The sequence below is a fragment of the Phalangium opilio genome, unplaced genomic scaffold, assembly GCF_054372755.1.
Source record: "Phalangium opilio isolate 3A_F unplaced genomic scaffold, DU_Popi_V2 ptg000054l_1, whole genome shotgun sequence".
Taxonomy (NCBI): domain Eukaryota; kingdom Metazoa; phylum Arthropoda; class Arachnida; order Opiliones; family Phalangiidae; genus Phalangium; species Phalangium opilio.
Window position 1 is genome coordinate 1,199,331 of NW_028324173.1, and position 14,486 is coordinate 1,213,816.

At 40.8% G+C, this 14,486-nt stretch overlaps 39 non-coding genes across 39 annotated transcripts; all 39 read right to left on the minus strand.

The window, feature by feature from the left end:
* Window positions 1-174: 174 nt before the first annotated feature.
* On the minus strand, window positions 175-247 carry TRNAR-UCG (transfer RNA arginine (anticodon UCG)). The gene has a single exon. It is a non-coding gene; the product is annotated as a tRNA-Arg (tRNA).
* Window positions 248-496: 249 nt separating this feature from the next.
* On the minus strand, window positions 497-569 carry TRNAR-ACG (transfer RNA arginine (anticodon ACG)). Its single transcript has one exon. It is a non-coding gene; the product is annotated as a tRNA-Arg (tRNA).
* A 249-nt stretch (window positions 570-818) lies between these two features.
* On the minus strand, window positions 819-891 carry TRNAR-ACG (transfer RNA arginine (anticodon ACG)). The gene has a single exon. It is a non-coding gene; the product is annotated as a tRNA-Arg (tRNA).
* Window positions 892-982: 91 nt separating this feature from the next.
* On the minus strand, window positions 983-1,055 carry TRNAR-UCG (transfer RNA arginine (anticodon UCG)). Its single transcript has one exon. It is a non-coding gene; the product is annotated as a tRNA-Arg (tRNA).
* A 255-nt stretch (window positions 1,056-1,310) lies between these two features.
* TRNAR-UCG (transfer RNA arginine (anticodon UCG)) lies at window positions 1,311-1,383 on the minus strand. The gene has a single exon. It is a non-coding gene; the product is annotated as a tRNA-Arg (tRNA).
* A 255-nt stretch (window positions 1,384-1,638) lies between these two features.
* TRNAR-UCG (transfer RNA arginine (anticodon UCG)) lies at window positions 1,639-1,711 on the minus strand. The gene has a single exon. It is a non-coding gene; the product is annotated as a tRNA-Arg (tRNA).
* Window positions 1,712-1,960: 249 nt separating this feature from the next.
* TRNAH-AUG (transfer RNA histidin (anticodon AUG)) lies at window positions 1,961-2,033 on the minus strand. Its single transcript has one exon. It is a non-coding gene; the product is annotated as a tRNA-His (tRNA).
* A 419-nt stretch (window positions 2,034-2,452) lies between these two features.
* On the minus strand, window positions 2,453-2,525 carry TRNAR-ACG (transfer RNA arginine (anticodon ACG)). The gene has a single exon. It is a non-coding gene; the product is annotated as a tRNA-Arg (tRNA).
* A 91-nt stretch (window positions 2,526-2,616) lies between these two features.
* Window positions 2,617-2,689, minus strand: TRNAR-ACG (transfer RNA arginine (anticodon ACG)). Its single transcript has one exon. It is a non-coding gene; the product is annotated as a tRNA-Arg (tRNA).
* Window positions 2,690-2,780: 91 nt separating this feature from the next.
* TRNAR-UCG (transfer RNA arginine (anticodon UCG)) lies at window positions 2,781-2,853 on the minus strand. Its single transcript has one exon. It is a non-coding gene; the product is annotated as a tRNA-Arg (tRNA).
* A 249-nt stretch (window positions 2,854-3,102) lies between these two features.
* Window positions 3,103-3,175, minus strand: TRNAR-ACG (transfer RNA arginine (anticodon ACG)). The gene has a single exon. It is a non-coding gene; the product is annotated as a tRNA-Arg (tRNA).
* A 90-nt stretch (window positions 3,176-3,265) lies between these two features.
* TRNAR-ACG (transfer RNA arginine (anticodon ACG)) lies at window positions 3,266-3,338 on the minus strand. The gene has a single exon. It is a non-coding gene; the product is annotated as a tRNA-Arg (tRNA).
* Window positions 3,339-3,429: 91 nt separating this feature from the next.
* Window positions 3,430-3,502, minus strand: TRNAR-UCG (transfer RNA arginine (anticodon UCG)). The gene has a single exon. It is a non-coding gene; the product is annotated as a tRNA-Arg (tRNA).
* A 249-nt stretch (window positions 3,503-3,751) lies between these two features.
* Window positions 3,752-3,824, minus strand: TRNAR-ACG (transfer RNA arginine (anticodon ACG)). The gene has a single exon. It is a non-coding gene; the product is annotated as a tRNA-Arg (tRNA).
* Window positions 3,825-4,078: 254 nt separating this feature from the next.
* TRNAR-UCG (transfer RNA arginine (anticodon UCG)) lies at window positions 4,079-4,151 on the minus strand. Its single transcript has one exon. It is a non-coding gene; the product is annotated as a tRNA-Arg (tRNA).
* A 412-nt stretch (window positions 4,152-4,563) lies between these two features.
* TRNAR-ACG (transfer RNA arginine (anticodon ACG)) lies at window positions 4,564-4,636 on the minus strand. The gene has a single exon. It is a non-coding gene; the product is annotated as a tRNA-Arg (tRNA).
* Window positions 4,637-5,055: 419 nt separating this feature from the next.
* Window positions 5,056-5,128, minus strand: TRNAR-ACG (transfer RNA arginine (anticodon ACG)). The gene has a single exon. It is a non-coding gene; the product is annotated as a tRNA-Arg (tRNA).
* A 414-nt stretch (window positions 5,129-5,542) lies between these two features.
* TRNAR-ACG (transfer RNA arginine (anticodon ACG)) lies at window positions 5,543-5,615 on the minus strand. Its single transcript has one exon. It is a non-coding gene; the product is annotated as a tRNA-Arg (tRNA).
* Window positions 5,616-5,870: 255 nt separating this feature from the next.
* On the minus strand, window positions 5,871-5,942 carry TRNAR-ACG (transfer RNA arginine (anticodon ACG)). The gene has a single exon. It is a non-coding gene; the product is annotated as a tRNA-Arg (tRNA).
* A 741-nt stretch (window positions 5,943-6,683) lies between these two features.
* TRNAR-ACG (transfer RNA arginine (anticodon ACG)) lies at window positions 6,684-6,756 on the minus strand. The gene has a single exon. It is a non-coding gene; the product is annotated as a tRNA-Arg (tRNA).
* Window positions 6,757-7,011: 255 nt separating this feature from the next.
* On the minus strand, window positions 7,012-7,084 carry TRNAR-ACG (transfer RNA arginine (anticodon ACG)). Its single transcript has one exon. It is a non-coding gene; the product is annotated as a tRNA-Arg (tRNA).
* Window positions 7,085-7,338: 254 nt separating this feature from the next.
* Window positions 7,339-7,411, minus strand: TRNAR-ACG (transfer RNA arginine (anticodon ACG)). The gene has a single exon. It is a non-coding gene; the product is annotated as a tRNA-Arg (tRNA).
* Window positions 7,412-7,666: 255 nt separating this feature from the next.
* Window positions 7,667-7,739, minus strand: TRNAR-ACG (transfer RNA arginine (anticodon ACG)). Its single transcript has one exon. It is a non-coding gene; the product is annotated as a tRNA-Arg (tRNA).
* A 255-nt stretch (window positions 7,740-7,994) lies between these two features.
* TRNAR-ACG (transfer RNA arginine (anticodon ACG)) lies at window positions 7,995-8,067 on the minus strand. Its single transcript has one exon. It is a non-coding gene; the product is annotated as a tRNA-Arg (tRNA).
* Window positions 8,068-8,486: 419 nt separating this feature from the next.
* On the minus strand, window positions 8,487-8,559 carry TRNAR-ACG (transfer RNA arginine (anticodon ACG)). Its single transcript has one exon. It is a non-coding gene; the product is annotated as a tRNA-Arg (tRNA).
* Window positions 8,560-8,650: 91 nt separating this feature from the next.
* TRNAR-ACG (transfer RNA arginine (anticodon ACG)) lies at window positions 8,651-8,723 on the minus strand. Its single transcript has one exon. It is a non-coding gene; the product is annotated as a tRNA-Arg (tRNA).
* Window positions 8,724-8,977: 254 nt separating this feature from the next.
* TRNAR-ACG (transfer RNA arginine (anticodon ACG)) lies at window positions 8,978-9,049 on the minus strand. The gene has a single exon. It is a non-coding gene; the product is annotated as a tRNA-Arg (tRNA).
* A 741-nt stretch (window positions 9,050-9,790) lies between these two features.
* TRNAR-ACG (transfer RNA arginine (anticodon ACG)) lies at window positions 9,791-9,863 on the minus strand. Its single transcript has one exon. It is a non-coding gene; the product is annotated as a tRNA-Arg (tRNA).
* A 255-nt stretch (window positions 9,864-10,118) lies between these two features.
* On the minus strand, window positions 10,119-10,191 carry TRNAR-ACG (transfer RNA arginine (anticodon ACG)). The gene has a single exon. It is a non-coding gene; the product is annotated as a tRNA-Arg (tRNA).
* Window positions 10,192-10,445: 254 nt separating this feature from the next.
* Window positions 10,446-10,518, minus strand: TRNAR-ACG (transfer RNA arginine (anticodon ACG)). The gene has a single exon. It is a non-coding gene; the product is annotated as a tRNA-Arg (tRNA).
* Window positions 10,519-10,773: 255 nt separating this feature from the next.
* On the minus strand, window positions 10,774-10,846 carry TRNAR-ACG (transfer RNA arginine (anticodon ACG)). Its single transcript has one exon. It is a non-coding gene; the product is annotated as a tRNA-Arg (tRNA).
* A 583-nt stretch (window positions 10,847-11,429) lies between these two features.
* Window positions 11,430-11,502, minus strand: TRNAR-ACG (transfer RNA arginine (anticodon ACG)). Its single transcript has one exon. It is a non-coding gene; the product is annotated as a tRNA-Arg (tRNA).
* Window positions 11,503-11,593: 91 nt separating this feature from the next.
* TRNAR-ACG (transfer RNA arginine (anticodon ACG)) lies at window positions 11,594-11,666 on the minus strand. Its single transcript has one exon. It is a non-coding gene; the product is annotated as a tRNA-Arg (tRNA).
* A 254-nt stretch (window positions 11,667-11,920) lies between these two features.
* TRNAR-ACG (transfer RNA arginine (anticodon ACG)) lies at window positions 11,921-11,992 on the minus strand. Its single transcript has one exon. It is a non-coding gene; the product is annotated as a tRNA-Arg (tRNA).
* Window positions 11,993-12,733: 741 nt separating this feature from the next.
* Window positions 12,734-12,806, minus strand: TRNAR-ACG (transfer RNA arginine (anticodon ACG)). Its single transcript has one exon. It is a non-coding gene; the product is annotated as a tRNA-Arg (tRNA).
* Window positions 12,807-12,897: 91 nt separating this feature from the next.
* Window positions 12,898-12,970, minus strand: TRNAR-ACG (transfer RNA arginine (anticodon ACG)). The gene has a single exon. It is a non-coding gene; the product is annotated as a tRNA-Arg (tRNA).
* A 583-nt stretch (window positions 12,971-13,553) lies between these two features.
* Window positions 13,554-13,626, minus strand: TRNAR-ACG (transfer RNA arginine (anticodon ACG)). Its single transcript has one exon. It is a non-coding gene; the product is annotated as a tRNA-Arg (tRNA).
* Window positions 13,627-13,717: 91 nt separating this feature from the next.
* On the minus strand, window positions 13,718-13,790 carry TRNAR-ACG (transfer RNA arginine (anticodon ACG)). Its single transcript has one exon. It is a non-coding gene; the product is annotated as a tRNA-Arg (tRNA).
* A 254-nt stretch (window positions 13,791-14,044) lies between these two features.
* TRNAR-ACG (transfer RNA arginine (anticodon ACG)) lies at window positions 14,045-14,116 on the minus strand. The gene has a single exon. It is a non-coding gene; the product is annotated as a tRNA-Arg (tRNA).
* Between the last annotated feature and the right edge of the window lie 370 nt (window positions 14,117-14,486).

A 14,486-nucleotide genomic window follows, 5' to 3' on the forward strand; every position in this document is an offset into this window, starting at 1 on the left:
ATGTTAATACCGACCTTGCCAAGAATCGAACCTGGAATCTTCTGCTCCGTAGGCATACGCTTTATCCATTGCGCCACAAGCCCGTTGGAGGTTAATCTAAATGCTATTGAAGCATTGCAATATTATAAATTTCGCTTCCGTTATATTCTAATAATCATCTTTTAATGCTAATACCGAGCTTGCCAGGACTCGAACCTGGAATCTTCTGCTTCGAAGGCAGACGCTTTATCCATTACGCCACAAGCCCTTGCTTCGTTCTATCAAAAACTTTTCCAAACATTGTATTTATGCATTTTTATGACGCATAAAAGATCTTTAATTAAAATAAACACCGAGCTTGCCATGACTCGAACCTAGAATCTTTTACTCTGTAGGCAGACGCGTTATCCATTGCGCCACAAGCCCGTTGGAGGTTTATCTAAATGCTATTGAAGCATTGCAATATTTTAAATTTCCCTTCCGTTATATTCTAATACTCATCTTTAAATGTTAATACCGAACTTGCCAGGACTCGAACCTGGAATCTTCTGCTTCGTAGGCAGACGCGTTATCCATTGCGCCACAAGCCCGCTGGAGGTTAATCTAAATGCTATTGAATCATTGCAATATTATAAATTTCCCTTCCGTTATATTCTAATAATTTTCTTTAAATGTTAAAACCGAGCTTGCCAGGACTCGAACCTGGAATCTTTTGCTCCGTAGGAAGACGCGTTATCCATTGCGCCACAAGCCCTTGCTTCGTTCTATCAAAAACCTTTCCAAACATTGTATTTATGCATTTTTATGACGCATAAAAGATCTTTAATTAATATAAACACTGAGCTTGCCAGGACTCGAACCTAGAATCTTTTGCTCCGTAGGCAGACGCGTTATCCATTGCGCCACAAGCCCGTTGGAAGTTTATCTAAATGCTATTGAAGCATTGAAATATTTTAAATGTCCCTTCCGTTATATTCTAATAATTATCTTTAAATGTTAAAACCGAGCTTGCCAGGACTCGAACCTGGAATCTTCTGCTTCGAAGGCAGACGCGTTATCCATTACGCCACAAGCCCGTTGGAGGTTAATCTAAATGCTATTGAATCATTGCAATATTATAAATTTCCCCTCCGTTACATTCCAATAATCATCTTTAAATGTTAATACCGACCTTGCCTGGAATCGAACCTGGAATCTTCTGTTCCGTAGGCAGACGCGTTATCCATTGCGCCACAAGCCCGTTGGAGGTTAATCTAAATGCTATTGAAGCATTGCAATATTATAAATTTCGCTTCCGTTAAATTCTAACAATCATCTTTAAATGCTAATACCGAGCTTGCCAGGACTCGAACCTGGAATCTTCAGCTTCGAAGGCTGACGCGTTATCCATTGCGCCACAAGCCCGTTGGAGGTTAATCTAAATGCTATTGAATCATTGCAATATTATAAATTTCCCCTCCGTTACATTCCAATAATTATCTTTAAATGTTAATACCGACCTTGCCAAGAATCGAACCTGGAATCTTCTGCTCCGTAGGCATACGCTTTATCCATTGCGCCACAAGCCCGTTGGAGGTTAATCTAAATGCTATTGAAGCATTGCAATATTATAAATTTCGCTTCCGTTATATTCTAATAATCATCTTTTAATGCTAATACCGAGCTTGCCAGGACTCGAACCTGGAATCTTCTGCTTCGAAGGCAGACGCGTTATCCATTACGCCACAAGCCCTTGCTTCGTTCTATCAAAAACCTTTCCAAACATTGTATTTATGCATTTTTATGACGCATAAAAGATCTTTAATTAAAATAAACAACGAGCTTGCCATGACTCGAACCTAGAATCTTTTGCTCTGTAGGCAGACGCGTTATCCATTGCGCCACAAGCCCGTTGGAGTTTTATCTAAATGCTATTGAAGCATTGCAATATTTTAAATTTCCCTTCCGTTATATTCTAATACTCATCTTTAAATGTTAATACCGAGCTTGCCAGGACTCGAACCTGGAATCTTCTGCTCCATAGGCAGACGCGTTATCCATTGCGCCACAAGCCCGTTGGAGGTTAATCTAAATGCTATTGAATCATTGCAATATTATAAATTTCCCCTCCGTTACATTCCAATAATCATCTTTAAATGTTAATACCGACCTTGCCTGGAATCGAACCTGGAATCTTCTGCTCCGTAGGCAGACGCGTTATCCATTGCGCCACAAGCCCGTTGGAGGTTAATCTAAATGCTATTGAAGCATTGCAATATTATAAATTTCGCTTCCGTTATATTCTAACAATCATCTTTAAATGCTAATACCGAGCCTGCCAGGACTAGAACCTTAAATCTTCTGCTCTGTAGGCAGACGCGTTATCGATTGCGCCACAAGCCCGTTGGAAGCTTATCTAAATGCTATTGAAGCATTGAAATATTTTAAATGTCCCTTCCGTTATATTCTAATAATTATCTTTAAATGTTAAAACCGAGCTTGCCAGGGCTCGAACCTGGAATCTTCTGTTCCGTAGTCAGACGCGTTATCCATTGCGCCACAAGCCCGTTGGAGGTTAATCTAAATGCTATTGAATCATTGCAATATTATAAATTTCCCCTCCGTTACATTCCAATAATCATCTTTAAATCTTAAAACCGAGCTTGCCAGGACTCGAACCTGGAATCTTTTGCTCCGTAGGCAGACGCGTTATCCATTGCGCCACAAGCCCGTTGGAGGCTAATCTAAATGCTATTGAAGCATTGCAATATTATAAATTTCCCTTCCGTTACATTCCAATAATCATCCTTAAATGTTAATACCGAGCTTGCCAGGACTCGAACCTGGAATCTTCTGCTTCGAAGGCAGACGCTTTATCCATTACGCCACAAGCCCTTGCTTCGTTCTATCAAAAACTTTTCCAAACATTGTATTTATGCATTTTTATGACGCATAAAAGATCTTTAATTAAAATAAACACCGAGCTTGCCATGACTCGAACCTAGAATCTTTTACTCTGTAGGCAGACGCGTTATCCATTGCGCCACAAGCCCGTTGGAGGTTTATCTAAATGCTATTGAAGCATTGCAATATTTTAAATTTCCCTTCCGTTATATTCTAATACTCATCTTTAAATGTTAATACCGAACTTGCCAGGACTCGAACCTGGAATCTTCTGCTTCGTAGGCAGACGCGTTATCCATTGCGCCACAAGCCCGCTGGAGGTTAATCTAAATGCTATTGAATCATTGCAATATTATAAATTTCCCCTCCGTTACATTCCAATAATCATCTTTAAAGTTAAAACCGAGCTTGCCAGGACTCGAACCTGGAATCTTTTGCTCCGTAGGCAGACGCGTTATCCATTGCGCCACAAGCCCGTTGGAGGCTAATCTAAATGCTATTGAAGCATTGCAATATTATAAATTTCCCTTCCGTTACATTCCAATAATCATCCTTAAATGTTAATACCGAGCTTGCCAGGACTCGAACCTGGAATCTTCTGCTTCGAAGGCAGACGCTTTATCCATTACGCCACAAGCCCTTGCTTCGTTCTATCAAAAACTTTTCCAAACATTGTATTTATGCATTTTTATGACGCATAAAAGATCTTTAATTAAAATAAACACCGAGCTTGCCATGACTCGAACCTAGAATCTTTTACTCTGTAGGCAGACGCGTTATCCATTGCGCCACAAGCCCGTTGGAGGTTTATCTAAATGCTATTGAAGCATTGCAATATTTTAAATTTCCCTTCCGTTATATTCTAATACTCATCTTTAAATGTTAATACCGAACTTGCCAGGACTCGAACCTGGAATCTTCTGCTTCGTAGGCAGACGCGTTATCCATTGCGCCACAAGCCCGCTGGAGGTTAATCTAAATGCTATTGAATCATTGCAATATTATAAATTTCAATTCCGTTACATTCCAATAATCATCTTTAAATGTTAATACCGACCTTGCCAGGAATCGAACCTGGAATCTTCTGTCCGTAGGCTGACGCGTTATCCATTGCGCCACAAGCCCGTTGGAGGTTAATCTAAATGCTATTTAAGCATTGCAATATTATAAACTTCGCTTCCGTTATATTCTAATAATCATCTTTAAATGTTAATACCGAGCTTGCCAGGACTCGAACCTGGAATCTTCTGCTTCGAAGGCAGACGCGTTATCCATTAAGCCACAAGCCCTTGCTTCGTTCTATCAAAAACTTTTCCAAACATTGTATTTATGCATTTTTATGACGCATAAAAGATCTTTAATTAAAATAAACACTAAGCTTGCCAGGACTCGAACCTAGAATCTTTTACTCTGTAGGCAGACGCGTTATCCATTGCGCCACAAGCCCGTTGGAGGTTAATCTAAATGCTATTGAATCATTGCAATATTATAAATTTCCCTTCCGTTACATTCCAATAATCATCTTTAAATGATAATACCGAGCCTGCCAGGACTCGAACCTTAAATCTTCTGCTCTGTAGGCAGACGCGTTATCGATTGCACCAGAAGCCCGTTGGAAGCTTATCTATAGCTATTGAAGCATTGCAATATTTTAAATTTCCCTTCCGTCATATTCTAATAATCATCTTTAAATGATAATACCGAGCTTGCCAGGACTCGAACCTGGAATCTTCTGCTCCGTAGGCAGACGCGTTATCCATTGCGCCACAAGCCCGTTGGAGGTTAATCTAAATGCTATTGAATCATTGCAATATTATAAATTTCCCTTCCGTTACATTCCAATAATCATCTTTAAATGATAATACCGAGCCTGCCAGGACTCGAACCTTAAATCTTCTGCTCCGTAGGCAGACGCGTTATCCATTGCGCCACAAGCCCGTTGGAGGTTAATCTAATTGCTATTGAATCATTGCAATATTATAAATTTCCCTTCCGTTACATTCCAATAATCATCTTTAAATGATAATACCGAGCCTGCCAGGACTAGAACCTTAAATCTTCTGCTCTGTAGGCAGACGCGTTATCGATTGCGCCACAAGCCCGTTGGAAGCTTATCTAAATGCTATTGAAGCATTGCAATATTTTAAATTTCCCTTCCGTTATATTCTAATAATCATCTTTAAATGTTAAAACCGAGCTTGCCAGGACTCGAACCTGGAATCTTTTGCTCCGTAGGCAGACGCGTTATCCATTGCGCCACAAGCCCGTTGGTGGTTAATCTAAATGCTATTGAAGCATTGCAATATTATAAATTTCCCTTCCGTTACATTCCAATAATCATCTTTAAATGTTACTACCGAGCTTGCCAGGGCCCGAACCTGGAATCTTCTGCTTCGAAAGCAGACGCGTTATCCATTACGCCACAAGTCCTTGCTTCGGTCTATCAAAAACTTTTCCAAACATTGTATTTATGCATTTTTATGACGCATAAAAGATCTTTAATTAAAAAAAAACACCGAGCTTGCAATGACTCGAACCTAGAATCTTTTGCTCTGTAGGCAGACGCGTTATCCATTGCGCCACAAGCCCGTTGGAGGTTTATCTAAATGCTATTGAAGCATTGCAATATTTTAAATTTCCCTTCCGTCATATTCTAATAATCATCTTTAAATGATAATACCGAGCTTGCCAGGACTCGAACCTGGAATCTTCTGCTCCGTAGGCAGACGCGTTATCCATTGCGCCACAAGCCCGTTGGAGGTTAATCTAAATGCTATTGAATCATTGCAATATTATAAATTTCCCTTCCGTTACATTCCAATAATCATCTTTAAATGATAATACCGAGCCTGCCAGGACTCGAACCTTAAATCTTCTGCTCTGTAGGCAGACGCGTTATCGATTGCACCAGAAGCCGGTTGGAAGCTTATCTAAATGCTATTGAAGCATTGCAATATTTTAAATTTCCCTTCCGTTATATTCTAATAATCATCTTTAAATGTTAAAACCGAGCTTGCCAGGACTCGAACCTGGAATCTTCTGCTCCGTAGGCAGACGCGTTATCCTTGCGCCACAAGCCCGTTGGAGGTTAATCTAAATGCTATTGAAGCATTGCAATATTATAAATTTCCCTTCCGTTACATTCCAATAATCATCTTTAAATGTTACTACCGAGCTTGCCAGGGCCCGAACCTGGAATCTTCTGCTCTGTAGGCAGACGCGTTATCGATTGCACCAGAAGCCCGTTGGAAGCTTATCTAAATGCTATTGAAGCATTGCAATATTTTAAATTTCCCTTCCGTTATATTCTAATAATCATCTTTAAATGTTAAAACCGAGCTTGCCAGGGCCCGAAACTGGAATCATCTGCTCCGTAGGCAGACGCGTTATCCATTGCGCCACAAGCCCGTTGGAGGTTAATCTAAATGCTATTGAAGCATTGCAATATTATAAATTTCGCTTCCGTTATATTCTAATAATCATCTTTAAATGCTAATACCGAGCTTGCCAGGACTCGAACCTGGAATCTTCTGCTTCGAAGGCAGACGCGTTATCCATTACGCAGCAAGCCCTTGCTTCGGTCTATCAAAAACTTTTCCAAACATTGTATTTATGCATTTTTATGACGCATAAAAGATCTTTAATTAAAATAAACACCGAGCTTGCCATGACTCGAACCTAGAATCTTTTGCTCTGTGGGCAGACGCGTTATCCATTGCGCCACAAGCCCGTTGGAGTTTTATCTAAATGCTATTGAAGCATTGCAATATTTTAAATTTCCCTTCCGTTATATTCTAATACTCATCTTTAAATGTTAGTACCGAGCTTGCCAGGACTCGAACCTGGAATCTTCTGCTCCGTAGGCAGACGCGTTATCCATTGCGCCACAAGCCCGTTGGAGGTTAATTTAAATGCTATTGAGTCATTGCAATATTATAAATTTCCCTTCCGTTACATTCCAATAATCAACTTTAAATGTTAATACCGAGCTTGCCAGGACTCGAACCTTAAATCTTCTGCTCCGTAGGCAGACGCGTTATCCATTGCGCCACAAACCCGTTGGAGGTTAATCTAAATGCTATTGAATCATTGCAATATTATAAATTTCCCTTCCGTTACATTCCAATAATCATCTTTAAATGTTACTACCGAGCTTGCCAGGGCCCGAACCTGGAATCTTCTGCTCCGTAGGCAGACGCGTTATCCATTGCGCCACAAGCCCGTTGGAGGTTAATCTAAATGCTATTGATGCATTGCAATATTATAAATTTCCCTTCCGTTAAATTCCAATAATCATCTTTAAATGTTACTACCGAGCTTGCCAGGGCCCGAACCTGGAATCTTCTGCTCCGTAGGCAGACGCGTTATCCTTGCGCCACAAGCCCGTTGGAGTTTTATCTAAATGCTATTGAAGCATTGCAATATTTTAAATTTCCCTTCCGTCATATTCTAATAATCATCTTTAAATGATAATACCGAGCTTGCCAGGACTCGAACCTGGAATCTTCTGCTCCGTAGGCAGACGCGTTATCCATTGCGCCACAAGCCCGTTGGAGGTTAATCTAAATGCTATTGAATCATTGCAATATTATAAATTTCCCTTCCGTTACATTCCAATAATCATCTTTAAATGATAATACCGAGCCTGCCAGGACTCGAACCTTAAATCTTCTGCTCTGTAGGCAGACGCGTTATCGATTGCGCCAGAAGCCCGTTGGAAGCTTATCTAAATGCTATTGAAGCATTGCAATATTTTAAATTTCCCTTCCGTTACATTCCAATAATCATCTTTAAATGTTACTACCGAGCTTGCCAGAACTCGAACCTGGAATCTTCTGCTCCGTAGGCAGACGCGTTATCCATTGCGCCACAAGCCCGTTGGAGGTTAATTCAAATGCTATTGAATCATTGCAATATTATAAATTTCCCTTCCGTTACATTCCAATAATCAACTTTAAATGTTAATACCGAGCTTGCCAGGACTCGAACCTTAAATCTTCTGCTCCGTAGGCAGACGCGTTATCCATTGCGCCACAAGCCCGTTGGAGGTTAATCTAAATGCTATTGAAGCATTGCAATATTATAAATTTCCCTTCCGTTACATTCCAATAATCATCTTTAAATGTTACTACCGAGCTTGCCAGAACTCGAACCTGGAATCTTCTGCTCCGTAGGCAGACGCGTTATCCATTGCGCCACAAGCCCGTTGGAGGTTAATTTAAATGCTATTGAATCATTGCAATATTATAAATTTCCCTTCCGTTACATTCCAATAATCAACTTTAAATGTTAATACCGCGCTTGCCAGGACTCGAACCTTAAATCTTCTGCTCCGTAGGCAGACGCGTTATCCATTGCGCCACAAGCCCGTTGGAGGTTAATTTAAATGCTATTGAATCATTGCAATATTATAAATTTCCCTTCCGTTACATTCCAATAATCAACTTTAAATGTTAATACCGAGCTTGCCAGGACTCGAACCTTAAATCTTCTGCTCCGTAGGCAGACGCGTTATCCATTGCGCCACAAGCCCGTTGGAGGTTAATCTAAATGCTATTGAATCATTGCAATATTTTAAATTTCCCTTCCGTTACATTCCAATAATCATCTTTAAATGTTACTACCGAGCTTGCCAGGACTCGAACCTGGAATCTTCTGCTCCGTAGGCAGACGCGTTATCCATTGCGCCACAAACCCGTTGGAGGTTAATCTAAATGCTATTGAATCATTGCAATATTATAAATTTCCCTTCTGTTACATTCCAATAATCATCTTTACATGTTACTACCGAGCTTGCCAGGGCCCGAACCTGGAATCTTCTGCTCCGTAGGCAGACGCGTTATCCATTGCGCCACAAGCCCGTTGGAGGTTAATCTAAATGCTATTGATGCATTGCAATATTATAAATTTCCCTTCCGTTAAATTCCAATAATCATCTTTAAATGTTACTACCGAGCTTGCCAGGGCCCGAACCTGGAATCTTCTGCTCCGTAGGCAGACGCGTTATCCTTGCGCCACAAGCCCGTTGGAGGTTAATCTAAATGCTATTGATGCATTGCAATATTATAAATTTCCCTTCCGTTAAATTCCAATAATCATCTTTAAATGTTAAAACCGAGCTTGCCAGGACTCGAACCTGGAATCTTCTGCTCCGTAGGCAGACGCGTTATCCTTGCGCCACAAGCCCGTTGGAGGTTAATCTAAATGCTATTGAAGCATTGCAATATTATAAATTTCCCTTCCGTTACATTCCAATAATCATCTTTAAATGTTACTACCGAGCTTGCCAGGGCCCGAACCTGGAATCTTCTGCTCTGTAGGCAGACGCGTTATCGATTGCACCAGAAGCCCGTTGGAAGCTTATCTAAATGCTATTGAAGCATTGCAATATTTTAAATTTCCCTTCCGTTATATTCTAATAATCATCTTTAAATGTTAAAACCGAGCTTGCCAGGGCCCGAAACTGGAATCTTCTGCTCCGTAGGCAGACGCGTTATCCATTGCGCCACAAGCCCGTTGGAGGTTAATCTAAATGCTATTGAAGCATTGCAATATTATAAATTTCGCTTCCGTTATATTCTAATAATCATCTTTAAATGCTAATACCGAAATTGCCAGGACTCGAACCTGGAATCTTCTGCTTCGAAGGCAGACGCGTTATCCATTACGCAGCAAGCCCTTGCTTCGGTCTATCAAAAACTTTTCCAAACATTGTATTTATGCATTTTTATGACGCATAAAAGATCTTTAATTAAAATAAACACCGAGCTTGCCATGACTCGAACCTAGAATCTTTTGCTCTGTGGGCAGACGCGTTATCCATTGCGCCACAAGCCCGTTGGAGTTTTATCTAAATGCTATTGAAGCATTGCAATATTTTAAATTTCCCTTCCGTTATATTCTAATACTCATCTTTAAATGTTAGTACCGAGCTTGCCAGGACTCGAACCTGGAATCTTCTGCTCCGTAGGCAGACGCGTTATCCATTGCGCCACAAGCCCGTTGGAGGTTAATTTAAATGCTATTGAATCATTGCAATATTATAAATTTCCCTTCCGTTACATTCCAATAATCAACTTTAAATGTTAATACCGAGCTTGCCAGGACTCGAACCTTAAATCTTCTGCTCCGTAGGCAGACGCGTTATCCATTGCGCCACAAACCCGTTGGAGGTTAATCTAAATGCTATTGAATCATTGCAATATTATAAATTTCCCTTCCGTTACATTCCAATAATCATCTTTAAATGTTACTACCGAGCTTGCCAGGGCCCGAACCTGGAATCTTCTGCTCCGTAGGCAGACGCGTTATCCATTGCGCCACAAGCCCGTTGGAGGTTAATCTAAATGCTATTGATGCATTGCAATATTATAAATTTCCCTTCCGTTAAATTCCAATAATCATCTTTAAATGTTACTACCGAGCTTGCCAGGGCCCGAACCTGGAATCTTCTGCTCCGTAGGCAGACGCGTTATCCTTGCGCCACAAGCCCGTTGGAGTTTTATCTAAATGCTATTGAAGCATTGCAATATTTTAAATTTCCCTTCCGTCATATTCTAATAATCATCTTTAAATGATAATACCGAGCTTGCCAGGACTCGAACCTGGAATCTTCTGCTCCGTAGGCAGACGCGTTATCCATTGCGCCACAAGCCCGTTGGAGGTTAATCTAAATGCTATTGAATCATTGCAATATTATAAATTTCCCTTCCGTTACATTCCAATAATCATCTTTAAATGATAATACCGAGCCTGCCAGGACTCGAACCTTAAATCTTCTGCTCTGTAGGCAGACGCGTTATCCATTGCGCCACAAGCCCGTTGGAGGTTAATCTAAATGCTATTGAAGCATTGCAATATTATAAATTTCCCTTCCGTTACATTCCAATAATCATCTTTAAATGTTACTACCGAGCTTGCCAGAACTCGAACCTGGAATCTTCTGCTCCGTAGGCAGACGCGTTATCCATTGCGCCACAAGCCCGTTGGAGGTTAATTTAAATGCTATTGAATCATTGCCATATTATAAATTTCCCTTCCGTTACATTCCAATAATCAACTTTAAATGTTAATACCGCGCTTGCCAGGACTCGAACCTTAAATCTTCTGCTCCGTAGGCAGACGCGTTATCCATTGCGCCACAAGCCCGTTGGAGGTTAATTTAAATGCTATTGAATCATTGCAATATTATAAATTTCCCTTCCGTTACATTCCAATAATCAACTTTAAATGTTAATACCGAGCTTGCCAGGACTCGAACCTTAAATCTTCTGCTCCGTAGGCAGACGCGTTATCCATTGCGCCACAAGCCCGTTGGAGGTTAATCTAAATGCTATTGAATCATTGCAATATTATAAATTTCCCTTCCGTTACATTCCAATAATCATCTTTAAATGATAATACCGAGCCTGCCAGGACTCGAACCTTAAATCTTCTGCTCTGTAGGCAGACGCGTTATCGATTGCGCCAGAAGCCCGTTGGAAGCTTATCTAAATGCTATTGAAGCATTGCAATATTTTAAATTTCCCTTCCGTTACATTCCAATAATCATCTTTAAATGTTACTACCGAGCTTGCCAGGACTCGAACCTGGAATCTTCTGCTCCGTAGGCAGACGCGTTATCCATTGCGCCACAAACCCGTTGGAGGTTAATCTAAATGCTATTGAATCATTGCAATATTATAAATTTCCCTTCCGTTACATTCCAATAATCATCTTTACATGTTACTACCGAGCTTGCCAGGGCCCGAACCTGGAATCTTCTGCTCCGTAGGCAGACGCGTTATCCATTGCGCCACAAGCCCGTTGGAGGTTAATCTAAATGCTATTGATGCATTGCAATATTATAAATTTCCCTTCCGTTAAATTCCAATAATCATCTTTAAATGTTACTACCGAGCTTGCCAGGGCCCGAACCTGGAATCTTCTGCTCCGTAGGCAGACGCGTTATCCTTGCGCCACAAGCCCGTTGGAGGTTAATCTAAATGCTATTGATGCATTGCAATATTATAAATTTCCCTTCCGTTAAATTCCAATAATCATCTTTAAATGTTAAAACCGAGCTTGCCAGGACTCGAACCTGGAATCTTCTGCTCCGTAGGCAGACGCGTTATCCTTGCGCCACAAGCCCGTTGGAGGTTAATCTAAATGCTATTGAAGCATTGCAATATTATAAATTTCCCTTCCGTTACATTCCAATAATCATCTTTAAATGTTACTACCGAGCTTGCCAGGGCCCGAACCTGGAATCTTCTGCTCTGTAGGCAGACGCGTTATCGATTGCACCAGAAGCCCGTTGGAAGCTTATCTAAATGCTATTGAAGCATTGCAATATTTTAAATTTCCCTTCCGTTATATTCTAATAATCATCTTTAAATGTTAAAACCGAGCTTGCCAGGGCCCGAAACTGGAATCTTCTGCTCCGTAGGCAGACGCGTTATCCATTGCGCCACAAGCCCGTTGGAGGTTAATCTAAATGCTATTGAAGCATTGCAATATTATAAATTTCGCTTCCGTTATATTCTAATAATCATCTTTAAATGCTAATACCGAGCTTGCCAGGACTCGAACCTGGAATCTTCTGCTTCGAAGGCAGACGCGTTATCCATTACGCAGCAAGCCCTTGCTTCGGTCTATCAAAAACTTTTCCAAACATTGTATTTATGCATTTTTATGACGCATAAAAGATCTTTAATTAAAATAAACACCGAGCTTGCCATGACTCGAACCTAGAATCTTTTGCTCTGTGGGCAGACGCGTTATCCATTGCGCCACAAGCCCGTTGGAGTTTTATCTAAATGCTATTGAAGCATTGCAATATTTTAAATTTCCCTTCCGTTATATTCTAATACTCATCTTTAAATGTTAGTACCGAGCTTGCCAGGACTCGAACCTGGAATCTTCTGCTCCGTAGGCAGACGCGTTATCCATTGCGCCACAAGCCCGTTGGAGGTTAATTTAAATGCTATTGAATCATTGCAATATTATAAATTTCCCTTCCGTTACATTCCAATAATCATCTTTAAATGTTACTACCGAGCTTGCCAGAACTCGAACCTGGAATCTTCTGCTCCGTAGGCAGACGCGTTATCCATTGCGCCACAAGCCCGTTGGAGGTTAATTTAAATGCTATTGAATCATTGCCATATTATAAATTTCCCTTCCGTTACATTCCAATAATCAACTTTAAATGTTAATACCGCGCTTGCCAGGACTCGAACCTTAAATCTTCTGCTCCGTAGGCAGACGCGTTATCCATTGCGCCACAAGCCCGTTGGAGGTTAATTTAAATGCTATTGAATCATTGCAATATTATAAATTTCCCTTCCGTTACATTCCAATAATCAACTTTAAATGTTAATACCGAGCTTGCCAGGACTCGAACCTTAAATCTTCTGCTCCGTAGGCAGACGCGTTATCCATTGCGCCACAAGCCCGTTGGAGGTTAATCTAAATGCTATTGAATCATTGCAATATTATAAATTTCCCTTCCGTTACATTCCAATAATCATCTTTAAATGATAATACCGAGCCTGCCAGGACTCGAACCTTAAATCTTCTGCTCTGTAGGCAGACGCGTTATCGATTGCGCCAGAAGCCCGTTGGAAGCTTATCTAAATGCTATTGAAGCATTGCAATATTTTAAATTTCCCTTCCGTTACATTCCAATAATCATCTTTAAATGTTACTACCGAGCTTGCCAGGACTCGAACCTGGAATCTTCTGCTCCGTAGGCAGACGCGTTATCCATTGCGCCACAAACCCGTTGGAGGTTAATCTAAATGCTATTGAATCATTGCAATATTATAAATTTCCCTTCCGTTACATTCCAATAATCATCTTTACATGTTACTACCGAGCTTGCCAGGGCCCGAACCTGGAATCTTCTGCTCCGTAGGCAGACGCGTTATCCATTGCGCCACAAGCCCGTTGGAGGTTAATCTAAATGCTATTGATGCATTGCAATATTATAAATTTCCCTTCCGTTAAATTCCAATAATCATCTTTAAATGTTACTACCGAGCTTGCCAGGGCCCGAACCTGGAATCTTCTGCTCCGTAGGCAGACGCGTTATCCTTGCGCCACAAGCCCGTTGGAGGTTAATCTAAATGCTATTGATGCATTGCAATATTATAAATTTCCCTTCCGTTAAATTCCAATAATCATCTTTAAATGTTAAAACCGAGCTTGCCAGGACTCGAACCTGGAATCTTCTGCTCCGTAGGCAGACGCGTTATCCTTGCGCCACAAGCCCGTTGGAGGTTAATCTAAATGCTATTGAAGCATTGCAATATTATAAATTTCCCTTCCGTTACATTCCAATAATCATCTTTAAATGTTACTACCGAGCTTGCCAGGGCCCGAACCTGGAATCTTCTGCTCTGTAGGCAGACGCGTTATCGATTGCACCAGAAGCCCGTTGGAAGCTTATCTAAATGCTATTGAAGCATTGCAATATTTTAAATTTCCCTTCCGTTATATTCTAATAATCATCTTTAAATGTTAAAACCGAGCTTGCCAGGGCCCGAAACTGGAATCTTCTGCTCCGTAGGCAGACGCGTTATCCATTGCGCCACAAGCCCGTTGGAGGTTAATCTAAATGCTATTGAAGCATTGCAATATTA